The sequence below is a fragment of the Sparus aurata genome, chromosome 9, assembly GCF_900880675.1.
Source record: "Sparus aurata chromosome 9, fSpaAur1.1, whole genome shotgun sequence".
In the NCBI taxonomy this organism is placed as follows: domain Eukaryota; kingdom Metazoa; phylum Chordata; class Actinopteri; order Spariformes; family Sparidae; genus Sparus; species Sparus aurata.
Genome location: NC_044195.1, coordinates 213,263 through 227,989, shown reverse-complemented (window position 1 = coordinate 227,989; position 14,727 = coordinate 213,263). Strand labels below are relative to the sequence as shown.

Below are 14,727 nucleotides of genomic sequence, written 5' to 3'. Positions count from 1 at the left end.
ATTGCAGAGCAGTACTAAGGTTTGGCTGCACAGCTCCACAATGAAGTCACAGAAATACTTGAACTTGTGACCTGAGACTGCTTCCTGGTTTTTGGCCTGTGGGTCTTTCATTAGGACATTTTTATGGTGAAAGCTCACTGCCTTTCCACTTTCTCTCTACACTGACTCCACTCTGAGTCAATCCACCCATGTCTCACTCAAGCCTCAGAGATTTTTTTTGATTGAGATGTTTCACTCAAAACAATGAATGTCAACTTCATGGTAGAGCTGAAGGAAAAGTCAGGGGATCACCAACGACATAAGGATACGCCATCTTTGAACCATGTACCATCACTGTCAACATTACCGCCCTCAAATATGAAGGGAACTTAGGATGAGCCTCTCATTAGACTCATTAATTACAATAATAGCAAAGCAATGTTGAAGTTTTGAATATTCACAGTTTATTCTCATCAGGCATCACAGCCACGAAAAAATTGTATTCAGGGCAGCCCTAAAATACGTCAGTATTAAGTTTGAACACAATTTAAATAATAGGATCAATGTGGAAATGGTGCTGAATTCGTTATATATTGTGTGGACTTGGTTTTATGTTCTCACTCACTGTGGTCTGTGTTTCTCACTGTTGGGAGGGGGATCTATTCTATTGTATATGTATTCACGCTGAAATACTGCTGTAGATTGAGCCCTTCCATTATATGAATTAGTGCCACTGTAACTAAGCCAAAGACATATAAATAAAAATCTTCCAGGACAATGCTAGCAACTTTATACCTTGGGGTTGCTGGCTAGTTAGATCTAGATTTCTGTTGCTAATACAAATAATAGGGCATTTATTTAATTAATCCATCATCTTCCTCAAATGCTGATAAGGCAAGAATCAAAGAATCAAAGAACCAAATTTCTTTGCTAGATGTGTTGACATTTCCAATGCATGAAGCTAATTTAAGTTAAGCTTTTCATGTGAGCATTGTGTTTTTGGCCTAAATGCGGTCAAATAAAAATGTAATTTACCAAAGAAGCAGAAATAAAAGTGATTATGATAACTGTTACCATGACAGATTATTATTATTACTTTGGAAAGAAGAATGGAAGGGAGCAGCGTTCTCCAAAGATTTGCCTCCAGCCCAGCTGTTCGCCCCACTGGACAGCCGCGCCTCCGTCCTCGCTTGCTCCTGTGTCAGTGATGCTAGGAGCGTCCATAGCAACTGGGTCTGGTCGGTGTAGGTCCCTTAATCAGTTTCCAGCGATTCAGCGAGAGGCTCTGGGAGTTAAGTTAAACGTCCTCCTGCTGCTAACACTGGGCGAACCTTAGTAATGTCGCGGCCGGGACTCGAGTGTATACCCGCCGAATATCCGACCTAAAACTAACTTCACCACAGTCCAGTGACCTGTCACCTCTCGCGTGACACTGATTTTGTCACTACAGAAAACTACTGTGATTGGTGCTTTCCAGCCAGAGGATTGTAGTTTTTGAACAATCGCAGACAGAGTAGGTTGTGACGGTAACTTGTGACCTTTACTCGCACACTGTGCAACGAAATAATTTTCCCGGTTCACACAGATGCTGTGTGCAAAGTTTTGTTCAAATAGGTGAAATCGCCTGGGAGGAGTTCGAAAAAGTAGGTTTGTAAAAAAAAAAACGGAGGCGGAAATGGGCATACCCTATATCACAAGATTCGGCCCGATTCATTGAACACGTGGCTATAAGGTTTTTGAATGTGCGACAAAGTATATGTGAGTTATAAGGGTAAGAGTTATAAGTAAACTCAAAACACACACATCAAAAATGGTGAAGCTTTGAATATTCATGGGTAACTCCCACTGAAGCTTTCAAGCGCCAAAAATGGTAGTCAGAACAGCCATAAGTACAGTGAGTAGAATCAGTCTGGAGCCCTGGGGTAACATGGATGTCTGTATAAAATGGCATAACAATCCATCCAATAGCTGAGACATTTCAGTTTGGATGAAGTATTGGACAGATCGACGTTACCATACAAAAACCAGCTGATACAAACAGCAAAAATGTCCAAAAACAGCTTAAAAACTACAGCCAAAACAAAAATAATATTTGATATTCAGAATGAATATGTGGCATAGTCTCAGTGCATTTCGGCTCAAAAACTATTCTCTGTGTCAGATATTACAGTTTATAGACAGAGTTCCTGTATGTACAGGACGTGCAGATTTACAGAATGCTGTGTTAGCTCAACTTATCAAAAACACACAGCTATTGTGTATCGTCTGGTATGTAGAAAAGCTTCTGTTGGAGGAAAAATCACAAATAACAGGCGAACACCAGTTCTGTTCCGACCTGACTAGCAAATAGAGACGAGGTTGAAGTAATATTTTGTCATTTTTACCTTAAAATAAAAGCTTCGCAATCATTTTGTTGCTACAGTATCATGTAATCGGGTGAATGGGGTCTTGATCAAAGTCACTCCACCTCACTCTCACCTGTTTCTGCACTATGTGACTTCAGTGAGAGGGTAGGATCACAGCGTTACATACATGTTTACTTCAAGATACAACTTTTCAAGACAATGGACCCTATTTAGACAGTCTATAGCACAACTTGAAACTAAAGCGCAGTGTGGAAGTGTGTTTAGGGAGTTTCCAAGTCCATCTTGCTAGTTAAACAGCGGATAATCCAGGCAAAAAGTGTGGTGCACAGCGCAACAAAGTGGTAATAAGACTCTGTATTAGTCATGGGTGTGTTTTTCAATCTGAGTGTCATCTCCCATTCCCTTTAAGAGCCAGGTGTGCCATGGAAACACTTGTCTTTGCTGAGGGAAAAGGAAGTGATCCTGACTCCTGGTCCCTCTGCAACGCCATTTCACATTCATCTGTCCCATCAACAACTCGACTGCGTATGAAAAAAATCAACTGATATTTAATCGAGGAGTAGGAGCGCTGCTGTGTCCCTCTGTCTGTGCTTGATTCTAAGTCCATGGTTGGATGAGGGGGGAGAAATAAGTCCTTAAAGAGGAAAATATTAATGACATTACCTGCATCAGTCCTCTAGCGGAAATGATAAGTTTGTCTCTGCATTACCATGAACATTTGCCCATGAGGAACAGCTGATAAACTTCCTTGATTATTTAAAACTCCTGACTCGTTTCCTTTGGAGAGTTTATAACTACAACTTTAATGTTAATGAAGGTTCTCAGTCATCTAGGTCATGGTAATACTAACTGCTGTATCATAGGCAACTGGACTGGACTGGAGTGAAGTTAGTTAGTATCAAAAAAGCCTCTTGGATGAGAGGTGTAATGTCTTCAAGAAACTGAAAGAAGTCCATTTGTATACAATACAGCACTTAGAATTACAGCTTTTAGTTTGGTTGTTTAATGAGCCATGATATTTGTTACAGTGACATGAGTGTGTTTATGGAAATGTTTAAAACGAGTCATCAACCACTGCCACCACCAGTGGATGGTAAGGCTTCACAATTAAGTGCAAAATAATCACAATTGCAGTATGACAAGTGCAATATCCAAATCGCAAGAACTGCAATTATTTTATAAAGGTAAAATGCGTCACAAAATAGTGTTCTAATTAAATTTTGTAGTGCTGCAGAAAAGCTCTGGCCTACAAAACGTGTTCTCTAGATGTAATTAAATGTGTGTTTGGCAGAGACTGGGAGAAATGCAACATTATCATGATTTTACTAGTTTTTCAATGATGATGAAAATTGTTATATTTAATTGTTAATATCACAGAACCTATCAAAAATAATTGCAATATAATTTTTTCACCATATCGTGCAGCACCAGTGTCTGGACTCATGGGAGGATTATTCTTGCTGCTGCTGATCAATAACAAAATTGATCTTTCGAAATATTTATTTATTTTTTTTATTATTTTTTACCACATTTTGCAGCCCTATTTTTGAGTAAAATAAAGCAAGGAACAAAGGTGGATAGACTGATCCTCCAACAAAAAAAAATAATTCAGACAGCACAACAACCTCAGCTCAAAAGAATGGAAAATAAAGAACAAGATAACACTCACAACGTTATACTTACAGAATTTACTTTACTGAATTACTGGCTGAATGGATGGTCTGCCATTTTGGTCCAGATTTAAATATCTACTGATACTGGATGGATAGCAAAGCATGTTTGTACAGACCATTATGATCCCCAGAGGGTGAATTACATTACACTCTCTTTTTTAGTGCCAGTTAGCAAATGTTAGCATATTAACATGTTTAAATGACTTGGTTAACCTGGTAAATACTATGGCTGTGTCCCAATTCAGGGGCTGCATCCTTCGAAGGAAGCAGCCTTTGCGGCCTACGAAGGCGAGTCCTTTCGGAGATGCTCTATCAGGGAGTTACACACTTGTTTGTCAGCTAGTTTGTTTGTTGATCATACCTGCCTGATGTAGTTTTACCATGAAATGGTTTGCATGAACCAAATCACAAGAATTTAAGCTTTCTAATAATTTACGTTATGACTTTACACTTGAGGTGTTAGCTTATGTGCTTAACTGTGTTTTTATTATTTGGGGAACAACTGCATAGTAACAGTTAGCAGTTGTGCTGCCTATACATCAGCAGCTTCAGGTCTGAAGGGAGCCTTAAAATCACTGAATCGCAAGAAAAAAACATTGCTACATTCCTTCCATTGCAAAACTGTGTGTGCATAAACCTATGATAAGTAGCCTACAAAGGGCTCGACTTTCAATATTTAAAAATGATATAAATGAGATAAAAGTGATTTAATTATAAAACTTAAATTACTCTGTAGTTTAGAGGCAGGGTTTTGAGTAGAAGCTATATTGATTGTGATTGGGTCTTTATTTCTGGAAGCAGTTGTGAAAAGACCTGAACGAGGTGGAGGAAAAAACTGGACATGATAACAGATGAAGGAGGTGTGAAGAAGTGTGAAGGTATGATATTGACATAGTATTAGCTGTGATCTACACTGAGTGAAAGGTTATGCAGGGTTGAAGCTTTTCCCGTAATAATTAATTGATTAAAAATTAATGATATGAAATGATTTTAATGAAATAAATGAAATTTAAGGCGGTGCAGAGGGTCATAAACACTGCCCAAAAGATCATCAGCTGCCCTCTGACCAGCCTGGAACACATCGCCACATCCTGCCATCACAGGAGACCCCTCACACCCTGCCTACCCCCTGTTTGATCTGTTGCCCTCTGGGAGACGCTACAGGTCAACAAAGTCCCACACCAGCAGGCTGACAGTCAGCTTCTTCCCCTGGGCCATACGAACTACAAATACGAACGGATACACTCACAAACCACCCCCCGACAAGAACAAACCCAATCTACCTCCCTTTAGCACCTTAAAGGGCTATATATACACTGTAAGCAATTGCTGTAAATTTACAGCCAATTTTCGACACTAAAATACTGTTTTCATGTTAAACAGCTTAGTACTGTAGTTAGCAATGCATTGTGGGCTGCTTAACTTGGAGCAACAGACAGAGGCCCTAAACAGTATGCTGATGTTTTAAATTACAGGACACTACAGTATTTTTTGGAAACTTTGGATAGGAGATTTTCCAGAAGAGGACGCACAATTTGATGACATGTGCTACACATCATCGAGTGTTCTTCATCAACATCCATCGGGTCTTGCATCTACAAATTAAACGGTAATTAAAATCTTATTCATATTGCCAAGAATGTTTGATATCAAACTGATGCTCAGGAGCTTGTCTTGCTAGGGATTTGAACATGTCATTTATCAGTGAGGCTTAGATTTGAATAGCCAAGAGAATAGGTAAGAGAGGCCAATCGGCAGATGGAGGCAGCGGGAAAATAGCATTAGGCTACTGGAATAATTACCCTACATCTTGCCCGGTGATTAAGGATTCATTTCAACCAAACCATAGGATTATTGGAACATCGCCTAACCGAGATGGTTTTGGTGAGTCCTATTTTGCTTGTGTCGACTTTTAATGAAGTGTGTTTTATAAAGAGTTAACAAGGACATTAAGCTTATTGTAGATCGTTTAAAGAGAGACACTTGAATCCTCAAGGCTTAGGGTTGCATTTTTCTGTTAAAACGGAAAATTGGTGTGAAAATATTGCCTTTCTGGACTCTTTGTGAATGCATTTTTTTTATTTATCTGTCGCTGTGCGTCTCACACAGCCTACTTCTCCCTACTGTTGAGTATAGGCTTTGTCAAACCCCTTTGCGTCATCTGTGGCTTTTCTTTCGCAATCTTAACATTGCAACTAGGTTAAGAATAATCATTTCTGCGTGAAGACTGATACGGTGTCACTAAAAAGCAGCCAGCAGCCGTAATCAAGACTAATGCATGTTTGTTGATGAAAAGGAACTTATCATCGGGCAGTAACAAAATGTTCTCCTGTCAAATCTGTTGTCATAACTGTGCCACAATAGTGACATACGTAAGGTACATGAGAATTCATAAAAATACACCTAATTTAACTTTTAAGTGTGGTTTACCAGATTGCAGTCAGACTTTTCAAAACTTTTCAACGTTCAAGTGTCACACTTACAGACATAACAAACGTGTAGTTAGGCCTACTTTGTTTGGTGTTGAACTGACATGTCATGTTGATTTCTGCAGTGCAAGGTGTGAGAATTTGACAGCATTTTACTCTCATTTGAAAACGCATATTAGAGAGGGGAAAACAGTTGCTTGTCCTTATAGACACTGTAAGAAGAGCTTTACAGTTTTATCAACATTCACATCACACATGAGTCGGAAACATAAAAATGGTACTGAGGAAAATTTGGCTGAGTCCGTTGTGAATCCTGGTGTTTCCCATGAGAGTGAACAAGTTCAGTCTGATATGCAGATTGATCCTCCCAGTGATGCAGGTGATGAGCAAGAGATTTACCCAGAAATTGCTGATGAATCACAGTTCTTTAAAAATCTAGCCCTTTTTTATTTGAAATTGCAAGCAAAGTGTTTGCTTCCATCCTCTGTCATCCAGACAATTATTGAAGATTTTCAGGAAATACACGATATAAGCCAGTCACATTTGCTTTTCAAACTAAAAGAGAAGTTGATTACACTTGGGATTTCTGAAGCTGATACAAACAATGTGATTGAAGTCATGAAAACTGAGGATCTCTTTAGGACCTGCAACACCCAGCCACTGAAAACTGATCAGAAAAGAAAAACAGTTTTCAAGAACAGCTTCAACTATGTTGAGCCAGTTCAGATCTGTTTAGGTCAGAATGAGGCAGGCAAAGAGTGTTTTGCCCAGTATGTTCCTATTAAACAGACAATTGATTCTCTATTCCATTGCCAATCAGTGCAGGAACAATATAAGCAAGTACACTCCAGAATTGGTTGTAAGGATATTCTTAAAGATGTGTGGGATGGCAAAAATATGGCTGAAAATGTGCTCTTCCAGATGGAGAGCTCATCAATGAGCTTGATCCTGTATCAGGATGCATTTGAAGTGGTAAACCCACTAGGATCTGGAAAGAAAAAACACAAGATACTTCACCCTAAAAAATGCTGGGTTATTTTCATAACCCATCTGCTGGGTAGCTGTGGATTTTGAGCTGATTGGGTTGTTTTTATCCAAGGTTGGGTTAAATACTTTGACCCAACAGATTGGGTTGAAGACATCTGCAGGCTTCAGATTTGGGCGGGCTTTAGATTTGAACGGGCTTAGGCGAACGTTCATCACTCTCCAGCTTGAGACCAGAGGAAACTATGTAAATGGTAAGTAAACCTTAACTTATTATCTTACAACATCTAGTTTTGAAAGCTTAGCGTTAGTCATATATTAAAAACTTAACGTTAAACCTCAGTCTGCAGTGGGTGCCGTTTTTTTTTCGTGTTGCTGGCAAGCTATTTTTTTTTTTTTTCGCTAACTAGTTATTTTCACCACATAAAATACTTGGTTCCGTTCATTCAGTTTACTAATATTCTTTGAAGCCAGGTTATTATTTAATTAATTATAGGAGACGCCAAATGCGGGACTTTTATTTTGAAACCGTCTCGCTGTGAACAAAAAGCATCTGGTGTGTGTGCTGGTGAATCGTGTGTGTCTCCGTGTTGAAAGTCTGCCTACAAGGTTTTGCTGAACATAATGAAAATGAGTTACTTAGCACCTGGCTGATAAAGGGCACAAGGGTTGTTGTTGTCATTTGTTGTCACTTCATGACATGTTTAGTATTTGATTCAGACCGTAACTTTTACAGTTTTGAAGAGTTTTGATATAGCGTGTTTAAGCTAGCGGGAACGCTAATTAGCATTAGCCCAACCGTCCTGTCGGTACAGAGGAGCAGAGATGAGGCTGGTCATTTCATTCATTTCATTTGTATGTTTGTTAATATAAAAAAAAGGCATTTTGTGTGGTTTTAAGTGACTTTAATATATAAAGTTAACAGTTAATATTTAATACAAATGTCCTGGTTAAAAGTTTAATTATAAGTTAAATACAATTCATACAGCTCTCTAATAGATGTTGTCATTTAAGTTAAAACAGATTAAAATATGATTTTTCTGTGAATGTAACAATGATTGAAGAAGCTAAGAGAAGAATGCATGATTATATTTTGTGTGAATTTATGATAAAATAAGGTCATGATTCATGAAGGAAGATAATTTACATCTATTTTTTATACCTTTTTGTAGCTCTTACGGTGTGTTCGAAGGAGTGTTTAAAGGTTCCTGCAATAAACCATCAGTTAAGGAGAGTCTGACCATCATTCAGCTGGGGATGCTACACCAGGCACGCCAGGAGGACTCTGACGTGTTTTGTCAGTGCCTGGACGCTATGCTGGACGCGGAAAGTTGCTGCATAACGTGTCACTGGAGGAGAGTGGGTGAGTTGTGTTTTTGTCTCTTTTCAATGCAAACATCGATTCACTCTCGGCAGGTATTCACATAGAGCTGGTGTAACATGTGGCCCTCAACTTTGTCGATGTCAGCTTTTTCTCAGTGCAGCAGTGTGAGTTTGAGATCAGGCATGTCATAGTTTGAAGTGACGTCTGTGACATCACACTCGAGCAAGCAGTGTGTTGTTATCAAATTTATATTGTCTCGACATTGAATTATCCAGCTACGATGTACTCCGCTAGCCTGTGCAACAATATTGTCTGTCCATGGAGAATAGTGGGGAGAAGTATATTTATATTTGGGCTTGTTGTTCTATATGATTTTAACTATTTATTGTTGCGCGTTGCAGTAACTTCTCACTTCTTCCTCCCACTGAAAGTCCTCTTGGTAGTTTTCCTCACAGTACCTCAGACCAGAGCTTGCATGTTAATATTATCATAACGGCAATGATTTGTTACTTATGGTATGTTTACTGTGTACATAGAGCTTTTGTTTGGTGTACATATGCTTATTTATATGTTGCACTAAAAATGTTTGTTTTCATTTTTGAAAGATGGATGAGTTTCCAGGAGAAGCTTCACGAGTGGAACCTGGCGGAGTTGATCCCAACTTTTGAAGGTATGTAATAATGTTCAACACAAATCAATTAGTGACTTTTTTTTGACTGAATAGACTAATGCCATCCATCCATCTTCTACTGCTTATCCAGGGCCGGGTAGCGGGGGCAGCAGCCTAAGCAGGGAGACCCAGACCTCCCTCAGCCCGGACACTTCATCCAGCTCCTCCCGGGGGACCCCGAGGCGTTCCCAGGTCAGCTGAGAGACATGGCCTCTAAGTCTCTGTGAATTCAGCCTGTAATTCAAGTTAAAGTAAACTGTTTTGATGTAATCTTTTTCTAAAATACTGTTTTATGTAGTGACAGTTAAATTACATTTCATGACCAATAAAATAATGTTTTGAAGAGTATTTTGTTGTTTGATCATTTAATAGTAATTTATATCGATTTTACATCCACTGAAGTTAAAGTAAATTAAATGAAACATTCTTAGAAAATGTTGTTAATAAAATTGATATTGTTTTTAACCACAGCTATACTGATAACCTGGTAACCCATTTCTTGGTAGCTTTAACTCATCAGCATGAGTAGTTTTTACCCATTGTTGAGTCAAATCCTCAACCCAATGCGCTGGGTATAAATAACCCAGCATTGGCTCGGTCCCTTTTGGACCCAGCGCTGGGTTATTTAGACCCAGCGCATTGGGTCAAATCCTCAACCCAATGCGCTGGGTCAAATCCTCAACTCAATGCGCTGGGTCTAAATAACCCAGCATTGGCTCGGTCCCTTTTGGACCCAGCGCTGGGTTATTTAGACCCAGCGCATTGGGTCAAATCCTCAACCCAATGCGCTGGGTCAAATCCTCAACCCAATGCGCTGAGTATAAATAACCCAGCATTGGCTCGGTCCCTTTTGGACCCAGCGCTGGGTTAGCAATTTCACCCAATTTGGGTTAGTTTTAACCCAGCAGTTTTAAGAGTGTTGCAGTGTATCTAACTCTTGCAGATTTAATGCCACACAACAGATCCAGCACTGATCAAATGCAACTTGTTCTTCTCTGTAAAGTACACGATTTTAAGTATTTTGGTCAAGACTTGGTTATGGGAACCCTCGTCAATGACCTTAAAGATCTTGAGCTCAATGGTGTTACACTGTCTGATGGAAAGGTCTACAAGGGAACTTTGTGTGCCATTGCAGGCGACAACCTGGGCTCACATAACATAGGAGGCTTTGTGGAGAACTTCAGCAGGAGTTCACACTTCTGCAGATATTGTGATATCAGCAGAGAAGCGTTCCATGCAGATCCTCTTATCCATGGCACAAAACGCACAGTGCAGTCATACAGTGGTCATGTTCAGAGCAGTGAAGGACAGTCTACATATAGTGGAGGTGTTAAATTTGACTCTGTGTTTAATACGCTAAAATACTTCCATGTATGTCAGCCAGGGTTGCCTCCATGTCTTGGCCACGATCTTTTTGAAGGTATTGTATCCTCTGATCTGGCACTGTACATTAACCATCTTGTTAAGATGAACAAAATGTTTAGCTATCTTGAGTTGAATCGACGAATAAATCAGTTCAAGTATCTCGGTAGGGATGCTAATGACAAACCGTGTGAGGTTAATCCAGAGGGTGGAAAACTTGGGGGACATGCTGTGCAGAATTGGTGTTTGTTGAGAATGTTGCCCGTTTTGATCGGAGATTAAGTAAAAAATCCAGGTGACAACAAAGTATGGCAGTTGGTTTTGCAACTTAGAGAAGTTGTGGACCTCAGTTGTGCACCTGCAATTTCAAATGGCCAGATAGCCCACCTAAGAGTTCTGACTGATGAATATTTGCATTGCTGAATGCAAACCTTTCCTGACAACCCACTGAAGCCCAAACATCATTATGTCAGTCATTATCCTGAGCTCATTATCCAGTTTGGGCCACTTATTCGCCTGTGGACTTTAAGATTCGAGAGCAAACACACATATTTTAAACAGTGTTTGAGAAAATTGCGCAACTTCAAGAATCCATGTTCTACTCTTGCAGAGAGACATCAGCTTCTGCAGGCCTTTCTGAGTGCTGGTACCTTCTTCCCTACAGGTGTTTCAGTGGAGAGGGGCACACAGTTTTTCTCAGATGACTACAATGATGTAATCAGAGAGGCAGTTGCACATCACAATTTTGAGTCCACCAACACCAATGAAGTGACTGTGAAGGGGACAAAGTACAGAAAGAACATGCTCATTGTGATTGATGATGATGATGAGGGGCTTGTTACTGGAAAAATCAAAGTGGTTCTCGTTCATAAGGATTCAGCAGTATATTTCATTGCTGAAAAGTATACTGCCCTGCGTATTCCTGACATGGGTGTTTACAGCCTCACACTGATGCAGAGAAGCTACTGTTGTATTAATCAGGAGAACCTGCTAGATTACTATCCCTTGCCTGAGTACACTGTCTATGGCACACCACTGATAATTCTTCACCATTCTTTCCCTCTCGTCCAGAATGATGGCGAACATGAGTGAAGAAATCAAAGAGATCATCTGCAAGACCTTGCCAAATCTGTCTGAAGAGACCCAGTGGCAAATAATATCGAAACTTCAGAGCTCCGGCTTGGAGTTAAAAGAAGTCTTAAAATATGTCCAACATGAAGACATTGCTGATCTGTTACCTGTTATCCAGTGCCGAAAACTCCTGGATGCATTCAAATTAGGTAATGTATGGTTACTTTAGTGTGGCATTCTCTTGTTATATTCTCTTGTTTATTCAGTTGTGGAATTTCTTTTTTCTAAAACTACATAATGCACCTTTAAACTTTTCAAATGTGCCTAATATAATGAGAGTTAAGTAGACTTTTGGCCAAATGTCTGCAGTGACTCTGACATAGCATACGCATTAGTTATGTGCCCTAATCCTTTTTTTGTTTGTTTGTTTTTTGTTTGTCTTTTAGAAACCGAGACTGTTACATTGGATTTTCAAGCCATTACAACTTCGTCACCACTGAGTAGTGATTGGTCGGTGTCTAGGTCTTCTTCACCATCATTATGCACTCCACCTAATTCTAGCTCATCACAGCTATCGGCCATTTCATCATGTTCAAGCCAGACAAGAAACAGCAAGCCAAGCAACACACCTTCCACATCTCAGATACTGAAAACATGGCCAGAAACATTCCAGGTCCCTTGGGAACAAATGCCACAGGAAATTCATTCTGCAATTGCAAATGGCAAGAGACCTAAACCAGTTGAGCGACGCCAGATGGTACGGGTACTTGTGGATGAAATGAGAAGGTATGAAGCTAACCCCACTCGCGCAGCGTGCCTAACTGTGGTTCGAAATATCATCAGGCAGTACCCAAAGAGTTTTGCTGATATTGCACCAGATGGGTCACTTCTGTGTGGAGGTTATACATCACTTTTGATTCAAGTGAAAAACCGCATTGAGAATGTGAACCGGGACGGAAGCTTCTCACACCACCGATCCTCTACAGGCAAGAGGGGTCCAACTGACACATATGGATGTACACGATTTCAGCCAGAGCTACCCCCAGAAGAAACTGATGAGACTGTGGAGCAGCACCGCCAGAGACTGGAGGAGATTTACAGACAGGAGGGTGCAGGTGGAGCAGAAAGAGCAGAAGTTAAAAATCTGATGGAGCTCACATTCTCTCTACAACGTCGCCATATAAATACACTTCCACCACCTGACATTGATGATGTGAAAAGCAAATGGCCTTTTCTTTTCACGCCAAGGTATATATACGCACATTTTGAGTTGCTCACAGACATCAATGTGCTTCGTAGCTTGGAACTCAGGATGGAGGAATGTGGAAAGGCCATCACAGAATACTTCAGGGGAAAACCTACCAACAAAGATGTCAAGGATATCCTCTCTAATGGTGAAGATAATGAGATGCCACTTCGTGTTGTTCGGCTGCTTATGGCACACTTTGGAGAGGACCTTACTGGGCTGATCCTTCTTACAGATGTAAGTTTTATTTTTCCTTTCTAACCCTGTGTTTTAAAGGGTGACTCCACCAGTCTTAAGTGTCCAGACACTGGACTAGTTTTGGGGAGTAGTACTACACACGTGAAAACAGTAGTATAAATTATTTTGTGGCTCAGAGGAAGCTGCATGTAAACTGATAAATTACCTCCATGTTGTCACACAGTTGCTAAATTGCATTATGGGTAAAGTAGGTGCAAGGTTAAAAAAGTATTTCACTTATTTGCCCTACTATGACACTGTTGAATGTTCTAAAAGCAAATGATCAAATCAATACAGCAGAAACATAAATATTACCTTTTTTTATTCCACATATCTTCCTTTTCAAAACCTGGTGCCTACAATATCCACAATGCAACTTGACCACTGAGTGACATCACTGGAGGCAATTTATCAGATTATCTGCAGTTTCCTCTGGAGCCACAAAAGGGTTCATACTACTTTGTAGACATTTGCAGTAGAACTCCCCAAGACCTGTAAAAATAAAATTGTTACCCTTTGAATTTTGAATGCCAAATCTATTTAGCAGTTTGACTGTAGGTACTTCAGAAGCCTACCTCATTCGCCTCTCGGTTACTCCATTCGCCTCTCGGTTATTATGGTAAGCATAATGTATTTGTTACCTACAGGTGTCTGCCACTGCAGCTGACGTTGAGACAACTCTCAGTCTTCCTGCAAGTCCTCGCCTGATACTGCCTGGTATACATTTGATTTAGATTCATTGATAGACACATTATATATCACATTCGCCATTCATCTTGAGTTTGCAAATGTTTACACAAGGTAACATGCATTCCCATGTTGCTATGACTTTCAGTTTCAGGTACAACAGGGCAAGTCAAAATTAGTGGTTGGATGATCACCTTTGAGGGCCGTGTAATCACTGAGGGCATCACACCAACATTTGCAACGGGACTTGCTGCTGTGTTTGCAATCTACTATATATTGAACCTTCAGTATCAAGATGAGGCAGCCTGCACTCTGGAATTCATTCAGAGGTAAAACCCCTTCATTCCTTGTCCTCAGTATAAGGATATATACAATTAAATTAATGTGTACTGTACTGTACATTTCAAGCCACAACACACACACACACACACACAGACTGGATATTTTGTTGGACTACAGACTTTACTATAATTCCATTTGATGTCACTTCTATATGTCATTCAAGTCCACTCTATTTGTGCAATGAAGAAAGACAAAAAAATAATTCATTGCATTAATTGAATGTACAAAAAACAGTATGTTGTTGTAACCCCACTCTGATCTTAGACTATTTTGATTTCAGGCGCTTCATTGGTATAAATCCAGAGAGAGGTACAAAGGCCAAAAAGGGCAAGATTGTCTCCAAGAAGAAAGGTGTGA

The 14,727-nt window shown here is 39.9% G+C and overlaps 1 protein-coding gene and 1 long non-coding RNA gene across 3 annotated transcripts in view; one reads left to right on the top strand and one right to left on the bottom strand.

The window, feature by feature from the left end:
• Window positions 1-14,727, bottom strand: part of frzb (frizzled related protein) — a 61,172-nt gene that overhangs the window by 26,457 nt on the left and 19,988 nt on the right. The gene's annotated exons all lie outside the window — the stretch shown is intronic.
• LOC115588227 (uncharacterized) lies at window positions 7,635-9,769 on the top strand. The gene is made up of 4 exons (XR_003985292.1): window positions 7,635-7,685; window positions 8,604-8,794; window positions 9,361-9,425; window positions 9,517-9,769. It is a non-coding gene; the product is annotated as an uncharacterized LOC115588227 (long non-coding RNA).